This window comes from Sceloporus undulatus, chromosome 4 (assembly GCF_019175285.1).
Source record: "Sceloporus undulatus isolate JIND9_A2432 ecotype Alabama chromosome 4, SceUnd_v1.1, whole genome shotgun sequence".
In the NCBI taxonomy this organism is placed as follows: Eukaryota; Metazoa; Chordata; class Lepidosauria; order Squamata; family Phrynosomatidae; genus Sceloporus; species Sceloporus undulatus.
Genome location: NC_056525.1, coordinates 204368193 through 204393657, shown reverse-complemented (window position 1 = coordinate 204393657; position 25465 = coordinate 204368193). Strand labels below are relative to the sequence as shown.

Below are 25465 nucleotides of genomic sequence, written 5' to 3'. Positions count from 1 at the left end.
GAAGTTCATGATCTGTGCCACGGTCTGCTGCTGGTGTTATTTTTGCAGAGAAAGCAGAACTTTTTCTTCTTCTGATTCTAAGTATGGTCTGGACTTGCAGCCTAAAAAGAGCGGCTCTGTGCCGCCCCTGGATGTGCGGGGTTGGGGACGCAGCAACCGGATGGCACACCTCCAACCCGCTGGGAAAAGAAGCTCTGAAAAGAAGCTTCTTTTCCTGGTACTACAGGAACACCACAAGGGTCACATTGCGCTCTCATGATGCTCCCCATGCACAGTGCTGTTTGGGCACTGCACACGGCGGACGTCATCATCACACACCCCTTGTAAATGGCTGCATGTCAAGATAGCTCCCGCAGCGTGCAGTAGGGCTCGGGAACATGCAGAAGATCCGCACTACTAAGCCCTACTTTCAGCCCCATGCCAGTGCAAAGTGCAGGTCTGTTCTGGGCCAATGTAATCTATTTGATATCTATATTGTCTAGCAGGTGATGTCTATGTATAGAGTAACTTCTTGGGTTGCTTGAAGAACGTGTTTGTGATGAAAAAACTTTCAGCTTTGCAAAAGTTGCTCTCTTGCTTGATTTCTTGATCCTACAATTTTTGATCTTGCTTTGTTTCCTACTTTTGCATTCCAATTATCTATGATTAACAAGAAGTCCTGTTTTGGTCTGTGATCAATTTTCTCCTAGACAGAATCTTTCAGTTTCTTCTTCTGCTTCCGTAGGCTCTATTAATGGTTTTCCTTGAAGTCTTATTGACATGATTCAGTCAGACTTTGCATTACACTGTTTTGAACTTGCATCCCTCACTTATGTGTGAGGGATGAATGGAGGGGGAAATAATGGCGCATGTGTGTGAGGCGCATGCATACATATGCCTGCAGCCATGTGCCTATATTCAAGCCAATGGGGCTTGAATATATGCAAAAGCCCATTTTCACAGGGTGTGTGCGTCCAGAACAGATCGCCCGCAAAAACAGAGGGTTGACTGTATTCTTTGATTTGTTTTGCTACATCTCTGCTCATTATAAATGCCACCCTGTTTTTTTTTAGATTTTCATTTCCTGTAATTATCTGATTCAAAATATCCCAATCCTGTCCACTTTCATTCACTCACCCCAAGTATTGCAATGTTTATTCATTTAGTTTCTTGTTTTATTATGCCTAGCTGACCCTGGTTCATGCTTCTTATATTGCACATTCCTATGATATGTCTGGTGCAGTTCCTCACTTTCCTTTTGTCTCTGAGCTTGTCAATAGCCAAATGTCTGTTTGGCTTAAGCTTGGTTGTTTCATTAGTCATAGCGCTACTTGCGCATGTCCTCTGCTCTGCCCCAGTAGCTTCCCATCCAATCTGGGAATCTCATCTTCTGGCAAAACTCTTGTTTCATTTTGTATTGCCTTATCATAAAGTTTTCATGGTAAAAGATTCTCAAAAGGAGATTTGCTGTGCCTCTTTCTGTATAGTGCTAACACAGTTAGTTATGGTGCCATTGTTGCCAGCAGGTGTTTGGCACATTTAGTCTGACGTCTCAGCAAATGTCTGTCTGACCTGGGAGACCCTATTAGCAGCACGGCTCCTGCTAGCATAGCCTCTTGCCTCACAGCAACACACAATCCCACCACCACAGAAGGGTAGTCGCACTGGTAGGCAACCAATCAATAAATTATGGCCAAAAAATTATTTTTTTTGGTCATTCAAACCAGTTTGCCAAAGTGCTTTCTAAGGCTGCACTGAATCCTTCCAAGGGTAAGGATTTGTAAGTGACAGCACGCATTGTCTAATTCCCTTTCCTTCTGCTGATCAAGATCATCCTACAAATAAAACAGAACTAAAGGTAATCTGTTTCTGAACTTGCTGTGCCATTGGTGGCAATAGTTTATAATATGGCAGCTTAAATTCATGTTGTTATTAGTTTTCAAGTTGTTTCTGACTTTTGGTGACCCTAAGATAACCCTATTACAATATATTTTTTTACAAGCTTTGTTCGGATGGTGGTTGCCACTGCCTTCCTCCAAGGCTGGGAGTGTGTGAGTTGTCCAAGGTCTTCCAGCTGGTTTCCATGGCTGAGCATGGATTCAAACCCTGGTCTCCTGGAATCCTAGTCCAGCACTCAAACCACTAAACTATCCTGATTCGTGCGTCATTTCAGTCTCTCTATAGGAACTGTTTTAAGCTAACATGTTCTCTACATGTCTCATTATACAGGACAAGATATATTTGCTCAGTGCAGAATTATTAGAATCAAAATATGGTCACTTATGTTTTGAAATAGCCCCTAAATCAAAAACAAATATTGCACCAATTTACAGAAAGTGTTTGGTTTGGGGTTATGAAAGAAATACTGGATGAATTTGCTCCTTTTTTCCCCTTTCTTTTAGTGACTAGAAAGCTTTTACAGATTTGGAAGAATTGGAAACCCATTACAAAAATACAAAAAATGGTCAGAGTCCATCTTGCAGGTTTTCTTTTTAGTTTTAGTCATTTATTAATTGTAGCTTCCAAAGTGATACACAATAAAATATATAACATTATTTTTTGTAGATGAAGGCCTTCAAATAATTTCTGACTTCTTCTGGCAAGCCTAAGGCAAACCTATATCAGAGTTATACAAAAAAATTCTTTAAAAACAGATTAAATATACTTTTAAAGGTGATAGTTAACAAACAAGAGGCATCTGGAATACTATGGTTTTGCTGCTCACTGTAGGTCACCATGGATGAAGTTGGCCTTATTTTCCTTGGGGGTGTGTGTGGCCATAGTTGAGTTGCTCCTAGGAAGAAAGCTCTGTCTCATGTATACTCCAACATAGTCTCTCTGGATAGTGGGATATACAACACAGCCTCTGCTGAAGATATCATATTCTTGGCAGGCTCATATTGAAAGAGCTTGTTTTTCAGATATCCTGCTCACAAGTCATTTATTCCTTCTTTCAGTGGTCCATGCCAAGAAACACAAATACCCTCTAAGCAGTTGGCATGGAGGAATATGGCATGGCATGGCATGGCAATAGAACAAATAACAGAGGCCCACCTGAAGATATTGCCCCTACTGCTCTAGTGGTGGCTACGCCCCTGTATTCCCTAATTCTCTCACTTCATGCATACATTTAAGCAAAGTTAATTATAATATTATTGGACACATTCTTTAACATCTTTTTTTTAAAAAAAGCAGTAAACTGTCAAACTACATTTTAAAAAAACTTGAAATATGGTTAACACCATGCAACTGTCACAAAAAAGTTGGAATCAGTGTTGTCGTCAATTGACCTTAAGAAGTCTATACCATAGGAGTATGGTACAGGAATGGAGAAAATTGATCTGTTTTAAATTTCATTCTCTGTGCTGGTGCATATAGCAACGTCTTGATTACTAAAAATCTGTCTTTTAATGTTTTGGGAGGTTTTTCCTACAGTTGATCTGAACTTAATAATTTGTATGTGTGAAATATTTTATGTTAAAAAAATCCCACACACAAACAACTATTTTTCTAATACTTTCTGCTCTTTAGTACAGCACAGCTTGGTCGCACTAGGTACGTCTTGTTGAAAGTATGTCCATAAATATGTCCCTTGCAGCACAGAACAGCTTGTCAACTTGGCAGTGTTCAGCAGTGTGTCTCCAAAAGTTTGCTTTAGATGTGATAGTCCAACTGTAGGACAAATGTTGCCATAACTTTTCTTTTCTTTTGAGCAAGTGATGTATTATTTTTCTTCTCACAGATCTATGCTTGGGTCTATTATGTTTTTTAACTAATGTTTTCACATCTTCATTTTTATTTATTGATTTAGCTGAAATGATAGATTCAGACACAGAAAAATATGGTCTTATTATTCAACTCACTGATATGTAGAGAGATCTTGTAGCACCTTAGAGTCTAACTGAAATAAAGAAGTTGGCAGCATGAGCTTTCGTAGACTTCAGTCTATGAAAGCTCATGCTGCCAACATTTTTATTTCAGTTAGTCTCAAAGGTACTACAAGATCTCTCTACATACTGATTCTACACTGATAAGTTTACAGAAAGAAAATAATGTATCCCCCCCCTTTTTGTACTCTTTTTTTCCTTTATTGATTCACTCTGTTTCTTCCCATCCTCCTTTTCTGTACCATGTTGCATGTTACTACCAATGGAAACATCTCAACTTCATTTTGTCGTTATCACATGAACCTGTAAGGGTCCTAATATCTTCAAGGGAATTTTTCTCAGTCCCATCAGTATCACAGGCTCACTTTGGGACAACATAAAACAGAGCATTCTCAGTGGTTGTTCCCACACGCTGGAACTTTCTTCTACAGGGGGTTAGGCTGGCCCCCTCCCTGCTTTCCTTTCACCGGCAGATAAAACTTTTCATTTAAGCAGGCTCTTAATATATAACTATGCCATGGAAACCCTTTTTTATTTGGGTGTGCGTTTTATTTTATTTTAAATGTTTTAATATATTTTAAAATAATTCTATACTGTTTTAATTGTGATGATTTAAATTGTTTTAAAAGTTGCATTGGCAGAATTTAATTGATTTCCTTTGTGTGTGCTGCCTTGGGTCCCACTCCAGGAGAAAGGCAGCATACAAATACACTAAATAAATAATATAATATAATTCCCTTACAAGTTGTGGTAAAACTATGCACCATCTCTTTGGTCCATATGGGATCTGAACCCTGTCTTCTCAAGAGGAACATGACAACTGCAGGCCCATATTTCAGATACAAAAAAATAATTAAAATAAATCTGAACTCCTGTAGATAATTTAGTGATTCAGTGGCACTTAAATTCTGAATGCACATTCATAGGATTGTGCTGAAATAAAAACCGTCTTCACAATTTCAGAAATGGACAGTTTTACTCTAGTGGCAGTTTTAGTGGCAGGAGGAAAAGGGCCAGAGAACACATTTCTATGTTGCCTCTGTTCTCTTTTTTCTAACACATGAAGAGGGTTTTGACATAACCTCCAACTTTCCCAGTTTGTCAGGAATAGCCTCATTAATCCTTGGTTGTCTGACTTTTTCAGCTACTTTTAAAATGTTCCATTTTCTCTCTCCTCCTCACAATTTCTCCAGTTTTGGTTGCTGCACACTGAGTTCAAAGTCTAAGAGTAGTTTCCCTTCAATTAAGGGGAGAGAAGTGAAGGGAGTGGAGTAGGCTTAGGTAAAAGCAAACTGCTGCAGCCACTCCCAGCTTGTGCATTCTTCCTCATTAATAACTTTTGCCATCTGGGTTATGCTCTGATCTTGCTTGGCCACATGCGTCCCAGTTTTCACGTGTGAAATGTTGGAGGGTATGCTTAATGCAATCTGAACACCCTTGTTCAGTTCAACTTACATGGACTTTCTTCCTAACCTAGTATAGAACAAACAGATATGTAAGATTTTCTTATAATCGGAATCTGCAATTCATTTTAATTTCCCTGTGACTTTTAATTTAAGTGAATTAAAGCTATGATGCAAGATACTTTAAACTGGGTTATATTTGTTAACAAAGTATGGGATAATAACCTTTCATCATTATTCCCCCCCCCCCCCAGAGATCTCATTACTCCTCTGGGCACACTCCTTGGAATAAATTAAAAGGATCCACAGAGAGTAATTTTGCTTTGGTTTTTTTTGTAATGATTGCCAAAAGCTGTTTGCTAGAATAGTACAGAATGTTTACAGATGCCTTAGGAAGAAAACAGCAGAATGTGGAACTAATTGTGTTTATTCAAGATAATTATGAAACACAAATGACCATTACTTACAACAAGTCCCCTGACAACTGGAGTTTGGCTCCTGGGACTGAGATCAAACTAGGTAGAGAAAGGCCTTGATAGTGCCTATATGTGCAAAATTCTGTGATTCAAACTATTGTGTGAGAATTTTAAGCAGCTGCTGTTCAAGGAAAAACACCATTTTTCAGATGATATAACAGAACAAGTTTTGTTTTGGACCAGAAAATCAATATATGAGCTCATATGTTGTTTGGCTTGCCAAACAAGAGCGAATTTTGCATTCCACAGTAATGCAGAAAGTGCTAAGACTCAATACTTATTTTTTTTTAAAAAAACAACACATGGTACAAGAAAGCTAGGTTTTCACTTTCCTCATGTGAAGATTTTGTTCCTGTACAGCCATAGCTCTTCTAGCCAAAAAGACTTCACCTCAAAAATAGAGTTACTTGGTGGGGATTAAACCGGCTTGGAGGTATGATGTTGCAGTTGACAAGTGATGAGAGAATGCTCTTTCAGGACATCACTTCCTTATTTCAGATTGCATCATCTAGATGTAATGCTGCAACTATGGGGGTGGGGGTGGAATAAGCTCATTTTTCTAATTTGAGATTTTGTATAGGATCCGGTGAATATCTTCTACAGGAAAGAGAATTGGCCTACATATGCCCTGACTTTGGCGACCATGTGGATGAGACATTTCCAAGCCCCCCCCCCTCCACTGTTCTGCTTAAGTCCTGTAGATTCATGTTTATGATTTCCCTAATTGAGTCTAGCCATCTGGTGTGTGGTCATCCTCACTTTCTACTGCCCTCAGCCTTTCCTAGCATTATTGTCTTTTCAAGTGAGTCATGTCTTCTCATGATTTGGTCAAAGTAAAACAACCTCAGTTTTGTCATCTTGGCTTCCAGGGAGAGTTCTGGTGTTACCTGTTCTAGGACCCATTTGTTTGTCTTTTTGACTGTCCACAGTATCCTCAGCACTCTTCTCCAGAAGCACATCTGAAATGAATTTACTTTTTCGTATCTGCTCTTTTTACTGTCCTGCTCTCACATTCATACATGATGAAGGGGAATAATATGGCTTGGACAATTCTGACTTTGGTGCTCAGTTGTATATCTTTACTCTTTAGGATCTTATCTAGTGGAGCCAAATGAGAAGAGCTAGTTTACTTCTAGTTCATGCACACATGTTTGTCTCATGGCTGCATGACTTCATCAACTTAAAAGATTATTTGATGATATGAATGGAGCACCATAAATATAATGTCAGCGATGATGGCTGAAATTTTATTGGTTAGCCACAAGCAGAATTGTCCCATTGAATCAAATTTTGAATGGTGAGTCAACACATTGGTAAATCCCATTGACATTGTTGTAGTTGGAACTAACAATATAAGTAAGGCCAATATTTCATATTTCATATTCACATGGCTTTTCAGCTTACATATTTGTCAGACATCCAGAAACAAAATGCAGAAAAACACAGATACGCATGCAAAGCAGATATATTACTTTATGGTGTATCCAGAGGGTTTGAGGGCTGGGCGGGGTGGGGCAGGATTTCTTATTTTTGCAAGGAAACTGTAAAATTAATTATGACAATATTGTGACACTTCCTGTCCCCTGTTCTTGAAAAAGTAGTGGGAGAAGTCTGGGTTGTAGATGGGCTCCCCGGATGGACATGGGCCGCTTATAGCTTGGGCATGGGTAAGTGGAATGAGACCTGTTTTTGTCTTTTAGATCCCATATATCTCCCACTGGTTTTCCTTGGTGTGATAATCTCCCAGGTCCAACACCCAAACCACTATACTATACTGGCTCTCCCCTTACCTGGGGATAAATCCCATTGGTGTAAATACCTGGGAATTGGTTTACATCTGATTGAGTATCTGATTGTGAGACTAATTACTGTATATACTAGACAAGGAAGATTTTCATACTTGGCTGAATCGTCACTCAAATGTCACTCAAACATCCCTCAAAGGTGGAGGAAGTATGCAAGTCTGGAAGCCAGGCACGCTTCCTCAATCGTCATGCAATCATTGAGATGATTCAGAAACCTAGAGGGAGCAATGACTGCATGGCGACTGAGGAAGTGCGCCTGGCTTCCAAACATGCATGCTTCCTCCACCTTTGAGAGATGTTTGAGTGACAATTCAGCCAGGTATGATAAACTTCTAAGTCAACCTCATGTATAAGTCGAGGGCAGGTTATGGGGCCAATATTATGGATTTTGCCATGATCCATGGATAAGTCAAGAGTAAAACTTGAAGGCTCCTTCAGTGTGTGTATGTGTACATGTGGCAAGAGAGACTCTAATTTGTCCTTCACTCCCCAGACAATGGATGGGAGAGGAACTCTGTTGTTTAACAGCAATTAATCACCCAGGACTCTTTTTGCTTGGCTCAAGAGAGAAAGAAACTCTCTCCCTACTGCATGGAGAAATCTGAAAGAGCTGCTATCACATCACCATACTGACCCATAAATAAGTCAACCTGTTATTTTGGGGCAATTTGGGGGCATAAATTTTTAGACTCATAGACTTGTGTGTGGGTGGGTGTGGTAACTGCTTTGCTAGCTTCAGTTCTGTTTTTAGGGGAGAAACAGGAAGATTAAGAAATAAATGGGAGGAATGGGAGTAGCCTGCAGCCACACTGCAGAATTAATGCAGTTTGATACCACTTTAACTGCCATAGCTCCATCCTATGGAATTTATAGTTTCTTGGAGCACCAGAGGCCTCTGGCAGAGATGGCTAAATATCTCACAAAACTACAAATCCTATAATTCCATAGTATGGAGCCAAGCGGTATCAAACTACATTCATTCTGCTGTGTAGATGCTGCCTGAGTTCAGATCCTATGCTTATACTCCCCCAGGGCAAATTCCACCCACCCTTGATCAAAGTTATGACAACAGAGCTACAATGAGTAGCAGTTGTAACTAAAGCTAATTAAAATTAGGGACAGAGTCCTTCCAGATGTTTGAGCTTGCAACTATCATAAGCCTGAACCACCACAGATAATAGTTTATGATTGTGGGAGCTATAGTCTAAAACATCTGGAAGGCTAAAGTTTCCTTATGTCTGATTTAAACAAACTAAGAGCCCTGCCTCACTCCCATTCCATTTTCCTATGACAGTGTTAAATCTGAAGCTCATGGCTTAGTACCAATGATAAAGCAAACACCTTTCATCAAATCAGATGCCAGGAAAGTATGAAGCAGTTTAGGCAATAAATGATTTAAAATTTACTGTGAAAGAATGAAATATTAAAATTAGATAATCACAATAAAAGCCAGCAAATCAAAATTACAAGGCAAAGAGATGGATCATACAAATTAAAATGAGTAGGTGAATAAAAACACCTTAAACTGATACCACAGTGACTGTAAAGAAGGCACCAGGTATGCCTCTTTAGGAAGGGCGTTCCAAAGGTGAAATGTCAGCATTCTTCCGGAAAAAATCTGTGATTACCGTATATACTCAACTATAAGTTGACCTCAAGTATAAGTTGTGGTCAGGTTTTGGAAGCAAAATTATGGATTTTGATATGACCCTTGGATAAGTCGGGGGTAAAACTTAGGGGCTAAAGATCTAAATGATGAAGCAAAGGAAAAGAATGCCAAAGAACTTGCAAAATGATGGCAGACATAACTGTTTTAACTCGCACTAAAGGCTGGATGGAAGAGAGAGTAGAGGGAAGTCAGCGCTTCTAGGACAGATTGCACTCTTGCCTTGCACCATGGGATTGTTCCCTTTTTAATAAGTGTTCAAGTATAATATTGACATTTGACCCATGGATAAGTCGACCTAAGATTTTTGGGTCAATTTTTTTGACTAAAATTTCTAGACATATACATGAGTATATACAGTATGTATGACTATGGAAGGGGAAGAAGAAATTAAACTTGGATTATTATTATTATTATTATTATTATTATTATTATAAGTAGAATGAGGAGGGGAGGAAAGAACAAAATCATTTTTCTCTATGAGCACACAAGCAGATTTTGATGATGGGGGCATTTCCGTGTATAAACACATTTTGAACAAACAACAATTTTCTAAGATGAACAACAAACACATAGGACAGGCAGATAAATCAGGCATCTTTTCAAGCTCACATTACATATGAAATTAAATGAGAAATTTATTGATGCTTCCTTGTTTTTAAAATTTTAAAATTTGTGTTTGTGATCTGGGTATGACCATCAGATTAAGGGAGGGGAATGAGATGCAAATCCACCAATATGCTATTCAGCTTGCATCAGTAGCAATTCCCCTGCCCCCTGTGCCAAGTAGCACTGGAAATAATAAAAGATTGCAGCACTAGGACACATGATTAACATCCTCCATGCATACTCTAGCCCCAGTTCTGATTGGTACCTTCTAATACAATGTAAAATTTTAAAAACAAACAAGCAAACACCACCAAGCTAGGCATTTAACTGTTCAGTATATAGTTTGAAATAGTAGTATGATGGGCCCTTGGTATCTCCCCAGGGTATGATTCCAGGACATATCCATGGATACCAAAAACTGTGCAAGCCAAAGTCTCATTATATAGAATAGTGTAGTAAAATTGTGCCCCTTATATAAAATGGCAAAATCAAAGTTTGGTCTTTGGATTTTTGGGGGGGGAGGGGAGGGAATATTTTCAAGCAGAATCCATGGATACAGAGAGCCAACTGTAGAAGGCATTAACCACAATAATATATTTGACATAATCTGTAGTTTGACCCTGAATTATCTGAAGGGGAATTCTCTTTGTTAGTTAGAGCCTGCTCTCCTTGAATCTTTTTTTCTTGATCTAATTCACTTCCCAAATCTTATAACAGCTGTGTTGTATGGCTTTGGAATTCATTGCTTCAGGTTAGAAAATGAAAGAGCTCCAATCTTTCTGAGTTAGAGCCAGAATTAATTAATTGCACCAGGCATGTTGTTATTTGTGCAGTGTGCTTATTTTAACCGAAATCACATACCCTTCAACATTTTAGAGATGAAAACTGGAATATATGTGGCCCAGCAACTTCAGAGTGTGGTCAAGATGGCAAATGTTATTAATGAGGAAGAACATACAAGCTAGGAGAGACTGCAGCTGTTTGCTCTTGCCTCCTGGGAAAGGCAAAATTCCACTTTTCTCTCCTCTGCTGAAATGGATGAGTGCAAACTACTTTTGCAGTTTGAACTCATTTGCAGGAACTGAAATAAGATGAGGATAAAGGGTTAAAGTGGGAGGAGGAGAGAGAAAGTGGGACATTTTAAAAGCAGCTGAAAAGGTGGGATGACAGAGGATTAATTGGGACTGTCCCTGCCAAATTGGGACAATTGAGGGACATGAAATCCAATTGCTCATCTCACTTGGGACTTTACCACACCAGCCTGCTGCACTGCCACAATTGCACTAGTTTAATTTATCTAATTTATTTATTTAAGGGATTTATATCCCACCTTCATCCCAAAATGGGATTTTAGGCACAGTGGCAAAATCAATATTTGCTTTTGGGTTTTTTTTTTGGGGGGGGGGGGGGGAGGGATATTTTCAAGGCATGGATCCATGGATGCAGGATCCATGGATAGAGAAGATCAATTGTAAAAGGCAGAATAATCTATTTGACATAAACTGTAATTTGACCTTGAATACCTAAAAAGGAATTCCTTCTAGTTAGAGCCTGCTCTACTTGAATGTTTTAAGTATAAGAATGGAACCATATCAGTTTGGCATTATTTCTTATTAACACTTTTCTCCACAATAATGCTTTGGCAATTCATGGTCTTGTTATCTGTTTTCCACATTGCCAAACACCATCTTTGTGGAGGAAGGATGGGAGTGACGATCAACTGAAGGGCAACTCTGGAATTCAGTGATATAGATTTGGTTGGATTTTTGGATACTAAGAATTCAATATATCCAGTTCCAACTGACTTTCCAAAAGGGAGGGGGAACCAAAGCTGTTAATTTATTAATTAAACTGATTAAAGAAAGACAAGTGCTACCAGGTCCTCAGTGACTGATATGCCTGTAAAAACTGAATTGCCTCCGCAGATAATTTATCATTATTTTATTAATGTTCTCATTTCACTTTTCAACTATAAAGGTCACCAAGCAAAGATGTAATCTAGAGTAGATAAGAAAGAGTTTATTGTTTAACTTTTAACATTTACTTAGCTGATTAGTAGCTACAATCTGACGCTCAGCAGGCATAACAGCACTCATGTGGAGCTTAACGGATTAGTCGCTCACTATCTTAATCAGATTAATCAGAGATTTTGAGCACAGTCTATAACTCTAGCTACAAGAAGGGATACTTGATAGCCACATGGTAGCCTAATTTGAAAGAGGGTGCTCAGGATACACCAGCTGATGCAAAAGAGGTCCCAACACATTAGCAATTAATGCTCTTTTACACTGGTTTATACATTCTGAAAGGCTTCATCCCCCCCCCCTTCATTCTGAAATGCTACTTTTCAAATTTGTTTCAGCCATATAATGTAAAGACTGCTTGTTTCAGAACAGTTACAATAATAGAATAAATGCTAAAGAAGAGCAAGAGAAAATTTAATGTCTTATAGTCACAAAGTGCTGCTATATATTTATGTACCTTTTTCTGTTAGGTTATGATTCAGTATCCTACGTGCGCAAACTTGATTTTCCATGCTTTTTTCTGATTCAGTTGCCTGCTTGTAGAATAGTATTTTATGCTGCATCTACACCTTTGGCCCTTTCACACTATACAATTATAGCACCATGACTCTACTTTAACTGCCATGGTTCTTTCCTATGAAATCCTGGGATTTGCAGTTTGGGGAGAGGTAGACTGATCCAGGCAGCTCAAGTGACTCACCAGACAAAAAAAAAATATCACAGGATTTCATAGAATGATGCTATGGCAGTTAAAGTGCTAATTTTGTAGGATGAAAGGGACCATGGAGTTTTTTCTTTGTACAAGATGATGTGGGCTTGTATACACCATCTTGTTCATTACTCTAAGTGGCAAAACATCTTGGGCTAGTCCTGAGGGTAGCATATCTGTGTGTATTTTAGTTGAAAACTGAAATTTATAATGAAGGATGTTTATTTAGAGTCTTTCAGGTGCTTTCACCCATTAAGCTGATTCGGTTTTATATTTTATCTTCAGTTTTTTTTTTTTTAAATTCATGAAAGTTGAGGTTTAAATGTTTATTTATTTAAAGATTTATTTTTTAAAATTATTTATTTAATGATTGATTTAAATGTATGTTCCACCACAACACAAATTTCTGGACACAGTTTTACCTCAAAAACAAATTTAAAAACTTATTTTAATATAATATACTTTAATAAAAATGCATATATTTAATATATGTTTTGATAGAGAATTTGAGCCGAGAACTCCATGATAATTTTTTGACGAAGTACAATATTTGATGGATAACTCTGCTCCTATCCACACATCAGTCCAAGGTGTGGACTAGGTAATTTCAACTGGCAAATCTCAAATTCTACATGTATTCTTATTCACCAGCGTAGTAGTGTGTAGAGATTTATGAAAGTTTGATGGCTTTAGTATCTGTGAGTGAGATATGTGACAATAAAAATGTACAAATTTATGACATCCAAATCTTTCTGGGTTGAAAGGAAAGGTATATTTGATATTAGTGTTTTGAAAATGCTTTGGTAAGGCATGCCTCCTGGACCTGACATAAATGCAACTCCTTATTTGTGTTGCTCACAAACAAACTATGAAACCCCTCTAGATTAACATAACATAACCTTTTTTATCTGTCAACTGATGAAGAACAACTCCACTCTTTCTCAGTTTTCCTGAAACTTTAAGAAATATTTCTGAAAATATTTCAAAGCATTTTGTTAGAGATATTTTGTGTTAGGACTGGCAAAATAATCATCTTTATTTTCACTAAAAGGGTGGGAAATAAGAGAGCTTGATCTTGATCAACAATGTACGGTATATGATTTTTAAGGCAATTTTAATGCAGAAGACAGATAATGGGACTCTAGTTTCTATGGACACCAAAACCTAAGATTAAGCGCTATCCTCTTCTATCAAGAATTCACCATTTTTATGGCAGCATTTTATTTATTCTGCTTTACATGCAGAGCATGTTCTCTAGATCAGAGCTCCAGCCCTAATACACAGATAAGGCTGGTAAGGGCAGGAGTTGGGCCAATGAATATGGCCCTATTGTCCCATTATCAAAGTAGAATTACATGAGTAACAAATGTCCAAAATGAACTTAGATTTCTTCCTTTGCAGACATATAAACTGGAGTCTCTTTATCATGAGGAACTTAACTCAATTGCCTCCCACCCAGAACCCTCTATTTAGAATCAACTATAGCTTGCTGTGACACTTTTAATGATAAAATCTCTCAGATAAGAGCTGACCTGGATGCCAACCTTGAGTCAGAAGCAACTAGAGAGGCATCCAGTGCCTCCGCCATTACTGTTAGACTGGATCAATTTGAGTCAGTAAGTACTCCTTAGTAGTTTGAAAAAGACAACCTGCCCTCTCGACCCTTGCCCAACCTGGCTGGTTGTCAAGGAGGGTGATACAATTAAGTTGATGCTGGAAAATGTAATTAATGCATAATTCAGGGAGGGACCCTGCCTTCTTGTCTTAAGGAGGCAGTGGTTAGACCACTCTTAAAAAAGCCCTCCCTGGACCCCCTGGATAGAAATAATTATAGGCCAATTTTGTTATTGCCATTTTTGAGCAAGGTGATAAAGAGGGCGGTCGCCAATCAACTACGGGTAGTCTTGGAAGAAACTGAGTTTCTGTATCCATTTCAAACCGGATTCAGGATGGGATATGGAGTGGAGACCGCCATGGTCACCTTAGTCAATGATCTCCATCTGGATATCGACAGGGGGAGTGTGACCCTGTTGGTGTTCTTGGACCTCTCAGAGGCCTTTGATATTATAGACCATGGCATCCTTTTGGAATGCCTGAGAGAGTTGGGTATCGATGGCACTGCATTGCAGTGGTTTTGATCCTACCTCTCAGGTAGATTCCAGATGGTATCACCTGGGGACAGTTATTCAGCCAAGAGGAAGCTCAAATCGGGTGTCCCTCAAGGTGCAATTCTGTCCCCGATGCTATTTAACATTTACATTAAGCCGCTGGGCGAGATCATCCAGAGAAATGGGGCGTGGTGCTATCAGTATGCTGATGACACCCAAATATATTTCTCGATGTCTCAAACTTATGCAGTGACTAAGGATGGCATCTCCTCTCTGAATGCCTGTCTTGGGGTGGTAATGGACTGGATGAGGGAAAACCAACTCAAGCTGAATCCAGGTAAGACGGAGGTACATTTCATAGGAAACCCAAATCTGGGAATGGAGTTACATCAGCTAGTTCTGGATGGGGCCACATTTCCCCTGAAGGACTCTGTCTGCAGTCTGGGGGTGCTCCTTGACTCATCGCTTCACTTGACTGCTCAGGTGGATGCGACAATCAAGAGAACCTGCTATCAGCTTTGGCTGATACGCCAGCTGCACCCCTTCCTGGAACCGGGAGACCTTGAGACAGCAGTACATGCACTGGTAACCTCTCAATTGGACTTCTATAGTGCGCTGTACTTGGGGCTACCCTCGTGCCAAGTTCGGAAACTCCAGCTGGTACAAAACATGGCAGCCAGGTTGATTACAGTTACTTCTCATGATGACCATATAACACCAGTCTTGAAATCCCTTCCCTGGCTGCCAAATAGTTTCTGGGCAAGGTACAAGGTGTTGGTTATTACCTTTAAAGTGGCATGGGACCAGAATACTTAAGGGATTGCCTTCTCCCGTACTGTCTGTCCTGCACACTAAGGTCCTCGGGAAAGAACCTACTTCAGTCGAAAAAATCTGGGCTGATTTCAGTAACCCAGAGAGCCTTCACTACTGCTACTCCAAAGCTATGGAATGACCTGCCTGAGGAGATCTGTTATATTTCCACTCTTGCAGCCTTTAAGAAGACTCTTAAGATGGATCTCTTCTGGCAGGCCTTCTCAACTTAATTCCTCTCCCCACATACTATGATCTACGTTAGTTGCCCACCTATTATTTCCCTTTTTTTTAAAAAAGGAAAGGACTAAATTTGGATTTTATTGTATTCCATGTATTTTTCCTGTTGTAACCCTTCTGGATTCCTCATGATTGGGTGGGCTATAAATAAATAAGTTATAAATGATTATTATTTTACAATCTGGTGAAACTTTGAGGGAGGGAAGGTGGGAAATGGTGTTGCCCTCCCACCCAAATGACAATGGCAGACATAAGAGTTGAATGAAAGAAGGCCACAGCTTTATTAATTGAAGAATCTGCAATGCAGCAGCAAAACAGATGTGCAGACATGGATTTGTGTGGGGGAACCTAGCCTTTGCCATCCAAATACTTCTAAGCTTGAAACCCAGGATATAGACATTGTGCTTCATCCTAGCCTGATCCCACGAAGGGCCCCAAGTGTCTCAATGTATTTCCCCAGGTGGTGTTTATTAGCACTCTTTCTTAGTTTAAAACAAAATAAATGGTAGAAATGATTTTAAAATTATAAAAACATATTAAACAATTTAACAAGTTAAAATAAGAGAAATTAAAACCACTTTAAATCTGTACTTGATGTCTTCAGTAAGCAAACATGTTTTCACTTGATGCTGGAATGATAGCAACATGCCAGCTGGGCCTCTAAGGGGAGGGTATTCCATAAGTGGTGCATCACAGCAGACACGGCCCTTCTGTACAGTTTTAGCCACTGGAAACATCAGAAATGGTAAGGGGACAGATATGCCACATTGAATTGGTGGGTAGGAGATGCAGAGAGATAGTATCTGTTAGAGGTACAATAACTAACAGTGTCTATGGTAATCAACTAAAGGAACACAAAAGATGGGTGGCAGGAGGGGATGAAGGGTCTGAGGCAAAAGGAAAAGGCACAGTTGAACCCCATAATTACCTGGTTGAGGCTGTTATATTTACTTCTGCTATGTATCAGTTTCCACTTATTATTCATATCACTAAGTAGTAGTCATTATAATGCAGGACCTAATTTTGGTCTCCTGAGAGAGGGAATGAAATGAATATTATACTCCATGAATCTAAGAAAGTGGATTGTAAGCCAAAAATGTTCATGCTAATCTTGACTAATGACATGACTCTTAGGACCTATCTGCATGGGCTGAAAGGCCTGCCCCACCCCTGTTCTGGCATCATCCTGTCTGGGTGATGCACATCCCAAACCCCAGTTTTGATGCAAGCAGTCCAGATGTCAGCATGTTCCACACCAAAACTGGGGCACAATAGACTTTAAAAGGTTCTGTATACACACATGTGCGTGCACTCACTCCCCCCCCCCCCCACCTGTTGCTTCATATCTTCCAGGAAGATCCCAAATCCTTTGTTCCTGTGCTGTTGCCACTGTTTTAACAGCTGGACTACCCTACACATCTGCCACCACCATAAAGCACTTGTTCTGGGGTCAGAATAAGATGTGCAGCATGTGACCATCACTAGATCCTTGTTATGACTTGCTTTGTTGTGACCTCAGAAGCCAGTGACCTGAGGTGGTGGTGAACATGAAGAGCAGCTCAGAGGGGTGCCCATGCAAATAGCCATGGCGGTGCAAGAATGGAGCTCCAGGTAACTGAGGAGATTGGGGCAGCTGCAGGACAAGGGTTGCTTCTGTAGTATCCTGGCTTGTGCAGACAGAGCCTTTGTTATGTGTGACTCTTATGTGATATTCATGGCTGCCTTTGAAAAGGCTTCAGTTGAAGGAATAGTAAAGGGAAAGCTAAAGCTCAGAATGAAACGTGGTTTTGCGGATACATTCGAGGTAAGAGAACGATGAAGGAGACAGTAGGGCCAGTGTTAAACGGATGCCAAACAGATCACAATCAAAAAGGCAGAACTATTCAATATCTATTTTTCTAAAGTCCCCCCAACCAAGAAAATTGTGCGCTTCCATGCAACAGCAGAAAACTTGGCAAGGGAGCTGGACTGCAAATCAAGAGTGACAAGGAGTTAGCCAGGAATCAACATGTTGTAATTGTGTGCTGGTCAGTGGCAAGTTCCTTCAGAGAGAGTTTGCCATTGCCATCCTCTGTGGCTGAGAGAGTGTGACTTGCTTAAGATCACTCATGGCAGAGCTGAAATTCAAACCCTGCTCTCCAAAGTCATAGTCCAACACTCAAACCACTACACAACACTGACTCCCAGCTAGTTCAGATCTGGAGGGCTGGGTAAATTACATCTCAAAGTAGTGAAGGAATTTGCACATGTCCTCTCTGAACCACTTGCCATCATTTTTTTAGAAATCTGGGGGAATAGGTAAAGTGCCAAAGAAATGGAGAAAGGCAACATTGTCCATCTGTTTTTTTTAAAAAGGCAAAAAAAAAAAAATCAATGAAACTACAGACCAATCAGCCTGACTGAAATATTGGGGGAGGGGAAGTAGAATGGATTATACTGGAGTCTGTCTTCAAGTATCTTGATGACAATGCAGGGAGAGCCAGCGTGGGCTTGTCAAGAACAAATCCTGCCAAATTATTCTTATACCCCCTTTCCATCAAGTTACTAGTTTAATAGATGGTGGAAATTCTGTGAATGTCATTTATCTGGATTTCAGCAAAATATTTGATAAGGTCCCACATAATATTTTGATTAGAAAATTTATCAAATATGGAATAGATAGGGACACTTAGATGGATCCATAATTGATTAGAAGACTGTGCCCAAAGAGTTGCCATCAAAAGCTGCACTTCAAACTATTCATAGGAAGAGATTGCCAATGGAGTGACTCAAAGTTCTATTTTATTGCCACTATTCTTCAATCTTTTAATCAATGACTTAGATGATGGGGTGAAAGGAATTCTTATCAAGTTTGCAGTTGAGACAAAATTGGGAAGGTGGCAAACACATTGGAAGATAAGAACAGAATTCAAAAGGACCTAGATAAATTAGAAATTTGGGCAAAATTTAATAGAATGAAATTCAGTAGACAAATGCAAAATTCTACATTTAGACGACAAAAATCAAATGCACAGGTATAGGATGGTTTGGTAGTACTTCATGTGAAAAGGACCTGAGGATTATTGCTGATCATAATTTGCACATGGGTCAGCAGTGTGAAGCTGTAGCAAAGAAGGTAAATGCTATTTTAGTCTGGATTAATAGAAGCATAGTTTCCAAGTCAAGGGAAGTAATAGCCCCACTGCATTCTGTGCTGGTCAGGTCTCATCTGGAGTACTGTGTTCAGTTCTGGGTTCATCATTTTAAGAAGGCTATAGGGGCAGGTTCAGAGAAGGGCAACAAGAGGTATGGAGAACAAAATATATGAGGAAAGGTTAAAGGAGCTGGGTGTGCTCACCTTGGTGAAGAAAAGACTAAGGGGTGTCATCATTACCTTCTTTAAATACCTCAAGACCTGTCACAGAGAAGAGTGAGCAGGCGTGTTCTCTGCTGTCCCAAGGTAGGGCAGGACCAGGTCTAATGGTATGAAGTTACAGTAGATAGATTTTGACTGAACATTAGAAGGAACTTCTTGACAAGTGGAGTGGTTTGGCAATGAAACCAATTGCCTGGAGAGGTGCTGGGTCCCCTTTCTGTGGATATCTCCAAAAAGAGGCTGGACAGCTATTTGCAGGGGATCCTTTAACTGGAGATCTTCCACTGAGGAGAGGGTTGGATTTGGTAGACCATGATGCCCTTCCAACTCTATAATCCCATGATTCTATGAGTCTATAATTCTAGTCCTTTTCTATCTGGTCACAGATGTTTATCTAGGAAAATTGCTATTGTGCTGCCTTTTATTTTTCTGCTGTTGGAAGATTCAAATCTTTACCAGATGGGAATTCAGAAACATATTACATAACCTATAACCTGAGCTATGGCATTGGCAAAGTATGTGGAATGGATGAAGTAATGTCATCATGGCTATTTCACAGTGGTACTCATGTCACTGCATGTTGATTGGTTGATTTAATAAATGGCTGGTGTGCCTTTTTTGCAAAAGACATTGTGATTAGTAGGTGGAGCATAGTCATTGTCACTACACTGTTACCCCTAGTCAGCTCTCTGCTTTTGTCCCTATGTTTGGGAGAACACAGAATCCCAGATTGATAGGCTGGTTTCTGTTCTTGGCAACTGGATGATAGTCAGCATAGCCATCCCATAAACTTGTCCTGGTAATGAAGTGAAAATAAACAGAAATGATATTAACTGTATGCTGAGAATAACATACAAATCTTTTAAAGAAAAAAAAAAATCAACAATGCTATTCTCTTCTCAAAGCACCCTCCCCCCAATTAACCTGATCGTGGCATTTTAATTTGAGATTACATTGATATTTTCAGATTTTGCTTAGCATCGATAATGGAGAGGTTTTCTGTCTTCTTAACCTTCCTTGAGAAAGATCTGTGTTTTAAAAACAAGAGCAAAAATAATAATCACCATGTGTTTTAGGGAAGATGCTTGAAACTGGAAGGAGGCCAGACTTCTACTCTGAAAGACATTCCAGTCTTGGCAATGCAAATGTGTGTGTGTGTGTGTGTGTGTGATTGTGCATGTATGCATGCACACATACACACACACACACTTTCTTGGAATTTCCCCTCATATTGAGTGGGGGATTAGCACAACTGAGCATAGTAGCACATATTATTCTGTTTATAATTTAGGACAACTGATTTCAGAAAAACAATTGGCAATAATTGTTATATTAAGAATGCCATGGCAGATTTGAAGGTGCATATAGCAGGCTAACATTTCTGCAACATTTACTTTAGAGTAATGCTATTGGAATCAAATCATCTGGTATAGAAATGGCTGTAAGGGACTGTGGATTTTGTATTCCTTACTTTTACAAGGAGTGCTGTAAAGATATGAGTCTTTCTGTTAAGTGGAAAAAGCAACCAGCCTTTCTGTGCCCTCTTTATATTTCACTTCTCTCCCCAGCCCCAGTTCTGTAACAGCAGGAGGGTAGCATGTAACAGTCCTTTAGCTCTCTGCTGTATTTGCAAACCTAGGGCAAGCCAAGTCCTTTCCAAGTACAGTGGTACCCCGGGATACGAACGCGCCGCGATACGAAATTTCCGGGTTACGAAAAAAAAAAATTAATTAATTATTTCCGGGTTACGAAGGTTTCCCCGGGTTGCGAAAAAAGCCGGCGCTATTTTAAATGGAGCCGCGGCAGAGCCGCGGCTTTTCCCCCATTAGCGCCTATGGGGATTCGGCTAACGAAAGACTTCCGGGTTACGAAAATGGCGCCGGAACGAATTAATTTCGTAACCCGGGGGTCGACTGTAAAGAATCTTACTTCCCATCCTTTAGTGAGACACCTGGGCAAACCTGCATAACACACACACACTGTGATACTGCTTTTGCTAACATGAAACTTCCACTTTCTGAGACTGTAATGTGCTTGCATAGAGTAGGATAATCAACATTTGTAGTGGGAGAGGTTGAAGACTTTATCTGGAATAAACAATCTCCTCTTCCTCACTTGTGATGTTTAAAATAAAAGGCAATTGATGAAGAAGAGCCTCTCCTGATCCACAAAACATTTAATCAACTGAGCCTGTAACCCTCCCAATAACCTTGTTTTATATTTAATCAGAAGCCCCTGTTAATGCAGTCTATTTGCAAACAAACTTGCCTCTACCTTGTGCTGACAGTCAGGGAGAGGAGGGTGAAGCAGGATGATGGGGGAGACAGCTTTGTGTGAGAACCGCTTGCCCGTCTCTTGCTCCGGCTGATGGAATTATTGTGTTTTTTTTTTAATTTTCAGAGGTAGGTTGATGATGACAGCTGAAGAAGACTGTATTTGCTGAAGAACTGCATGATGGTAGAGAGGAGCGAGGTTCCTGAGGGAGATCTAATGGTGCCTCTCCTTCCTGCACAGAGATAAAGACTTATAATAAGCGTGTATGTTCACCATCTGGCTCTGTGCATGTGGTCCTTATGGAGGCGAAAGCAGCACAATCTGTAAATGATCAGGAGCCATCGCGCCCTCTCCAGAGAATCCACGATGCAATCAAGGTGACAGATGGCATGGCCACTGCTGTGGCCTCGTGGAGAAGATCAAAATCACCTTCAATAAACTCTGACTGAAATGGGCATGAGCACCTCAAAAAAGTCAGTTTGTCAGTCAAACTGTGACAGCAAGCTGCATTGGGGAGCAGGTTAGGGGGGGAGAGAAACATAGTGGCCAGTTCTCTGTTTTCAATCGTTTCCGTCTGACTGAGCCTGAACTATGATCTTTCTCAAATTGTCCTTTCTGTTTAGCTGAAGCAGGCCAGCAAATTGCCAGATTCATAGCTTTATTGAAGGAAATTGAAAACATGATGTCTTCAATTCAGCAGACAAACAGCTGGCAGGTGTTTTGGACACCCAAATGCCGAAAACAGACTTGCTGTCTTTAGGATGGGTTCAGCCGACTCAATCAGATTTAAAGCAGAGATCGATAATAAAATTCTAATTTATGTAAGGTGTAGGAAAGCATTAGCCAGTGGTGTTTAAAAGACTGAAAATGAACACTGCTTCTTGTTTTGAATATAGGACTAATTTTCTTTTTTTCCACATATCATAATATCCATTGCTAACTGAAATGATGTTTATGTCCATTCTGGCTGAGTATCTTTATAAATTATATTTATCTTAAAGGTTCATAGGGTCTGATCATCCAAGCCCACATTCTAATGAGACTTATTCAGGCGAATTTCATTCTGGATCATATCCAACATATTTAATGCATAACCACAAAATTATTTAAGGGAGCAAAATAAGCAGCCACTTATGCCAATACTCATTCTTTGCCTATCTGTGATGCCAGTGGGCATAACTGGGGGGGGGGGTCTTTAATTTGTATGACTCAATTATATTTTCGTATCAGCACTGATAAATGTTGATGGTTATACACTATTGATGCTTTTTTTTTAAAGGAAGAAACTATTTGTGCTTATTCATTAATGGGGAATCTCTCATCAGTGGGTCTAATCTAGCCTGCAGAGCTCTCCAATATGACCCATGAACTGTTTCAGAACCCCCTCCTTCTACATGGCATACTGTCCCACCTTTGTTGTCTACTTCAGCTCCACCATGGAGAAATCAAAGATAAGGACTTTTCAAGTCAGCTGCATGGACTTGACATATATTCCTTGAGGTCAAATTGCTCTTCCAGGCACTTTGCTTCCCTTTCCTTTCCTGATTAAGGTATCATGGAAGCAAAGACAAGGGTTGACTGAGTCGTACAACCTTGAAGACCATCCCTTGAGATGATATGGTTCAGTTGTTTGCCTGCACCATACCCTCCCTGTAAGTAGAGGTAGCTAAAATATGGTTGTCCAGATACTGGTTGTACTGGCTAGGGCTGATAAAAGTTGCAATCCAGCAGCAGAACCACATTTCCCCCACCTCTCTCATTGGCAAGGCACAGCATAGGTGAAAATATCTTTGACTGAGCAGGCCCTCCTGCTGGCATGAGGCTCTGGACTTTATCGCACCACTTAAATAATCTGGTTTACCTAGTCTAATTCAGACTGCAGTCGGGTCCTATCGCTAGGATTTTGCTGCTGCTGCCACCGCCGGGTAAGTTTACCTAGCTGCAGCCCGGGTCTCAGGTGTGTTTTGGGAGCCTTGTTTTGAAACTGGGACCTTTCTGACTTTTAAAAAAATGGCTGCTGAAGCGCGCTGGGGATCCAGGCTGCAGCCAGGCTGGACTCACCCAGCAGCTTTGGCTGCAAAATCCTTGCGATGGGACCCAGCTGCAGTCCGAATTAGACTTCAGTTCAGAAGAGGTAAGACAGGTTATTTAAGGGGTGCGATAAGGTCCTCAGTTACAGCTGTTGCAAAACGTGAGAGACTGTAGTGGATATCTCTAGGAGAGTAGGGAGAAGCTGAACAACTGTTCTCACATCCACCCACCCTGGGTCTAGCAGAGAATAGAGACAAGCTTAGTCTTCTTTGTAAAACATGTAATTTTAGTTAAAGGTGACTTATTTATGATCAAACATCATACAATGGGGGAGAGAGAGAGATAGAGAGGAGAAAGAAATTGTTCAGGATAGAGTGATGCAAGAAGAGAGCAGATGTGGCAAAAAGAAGGAAACAGGAATTCTGCAAGCATAACTGCTAACTGTCCTGCTTTTATGCAACAGAATGCAGATTTCCAAATGTGCAACAGTTTAAGGAACAGGTGGTGTCAGATACAAACAGTTGTTGAAGGGGGGAAAGAGGTCAGGAGTTGGGTTGCCATAATTCTCTTCCACAAAACCAGGACAAAATGTAGAAAATAAATGTAGGACAAAATGTAGGACATTCAAGAACAGTGGAGGACATGACCAACTAAAAACCAAAAACATTACTAACATTAAAAACATTAATATAAATTCATGCACATATACATTCATGCACCTGGGTCCAGGCTGGAGGAAGGCCTTGCCGCACTGGATCACCTTGGTGCTCAGATGAGGCCCTGTGTGGCTGTGCCTCACCCTGAGTCTGGGAGGCCTTGCCAGTTGCTGCACTCGGCACTTGCCTCAGCTGTGCCTCATGCCCAGGGAGGCCTTGCCCTACCGGATCTCCTTGGCACTTGGCTGAGGCCCTGTGCTGCCATGCCTCACCTTTAGGGAGGTCTTACTCTGCTGAATCTTCTTCACAATTGGCTGAGGCCCTGCATGGTTGCACCTCACCCCCTGGGAGGTCTTCCCACGCTGGATCTCCTCGGTGCTTGGCCAGGGCCATGCACAGCCATGCGCCCTTCCTCCCTGAGCTCCCTCTGCCAGCCTTCTACCTGCTGGAGGAATGGCGTCCTGTACCTGGAAGTAGGCAGTCACAGTGGCTTCCTCCTTGTGGCCTGGCTCTGCACAGTGGAGCACTTGGAGGCAACAGCAGCCACCTGAGAAGGAGAACTGACACATCACAGGAGTGAAGAGGGAAGGAAGTGGAGCCAAGCTCAGCTGACTATTCTTGCCTGACTGGAGATTGACAAAATGTGGCCTGGAATGAGGCAGGAATCTGGGATTTGTGGGTCTAAAAGGCCCAGCTGGGACATTTTTAGAGCCTCCAATCCAGGATTGCTGTGGAGTTGGGCAGGGCTGGATAATTAAGGACCCCAAGACAACCACCAATTGAAATAATACCACGAAGACAAGCAATTGGCAGAAATTGGCCACAACTTTATTAACTATACATAACTGAAAGGAGGGTTGGCCTGAAAAGCATAAGGTCCGGATCTGTCATCCACCAACCCACGTTGGTCAATGAACTGAATATGCCTGGACACGACCAGGCATCGGGACGACAGAGGGGTAACCGACCAGGTGCGCGACCTTGCGCCCCTTCGGCTATGCGCCCATGCGCATTTTCCACCCTTGTCACCGGGGGACGCTGAATCGATGTCACCCCCACAATGGCAACATCGCTCTCCCTCAGCACCCCTGGGTCCGCAGATGACTCCCGATCCTGTGCTCCGCAGCACAGTAAACCACGCCCACCAGATCCGAGACCTATGCTTCCGCCACGAAGGCCGAGCCCTAGAGAGGGCCGCCTTCCGCCAACCCTCGACCTAAACTTGAGCCCCCCAAGAGTCCATGAGACTGGTCTAAGCGTGGGCGGATGTAGCCCTTGAACGCCCTGGACCTCCATCTCCCCAGCTTCTTGATAGAGTCCTGAGTCATCCCGCACTGTGCAGCCGAAGTAGCAGCCCCGATGCGGAAAGAGTGGCTGCCGAACTCCATGGCGGGTAAACCAGCTCGTTGCAGGGCCATCCGGAGCACCGACAC

General features: G+C 40.9%; 1 long non-coding RNA gene across 1 annotated transcript in view; it reads right to left on the bottom strand.

The window, feature by feature from the left end:
• LOC121929654 overlaps window positions 1-24611 on the bottom strand; it is a 61107-nt gene extending 36496 nt beyond the window's left edge. Inside the window, exons 1-2 of the long non-coding RNA XR_006103712.1 lie at window positions 24500-24611; window positions 21346-21577 (exon numbers count right to left, since the gene is read on the bottom strand). This is a non-coding gene — a long non-coding RNA (uncharacterized LOC121929654). The remainder of the gene's footprint in view (window positions 1-21345; window positions 21578-24499) is intronic.
• Between the last annotated feature and the right edge of the window lie 854 nt (window positions 24612-25465).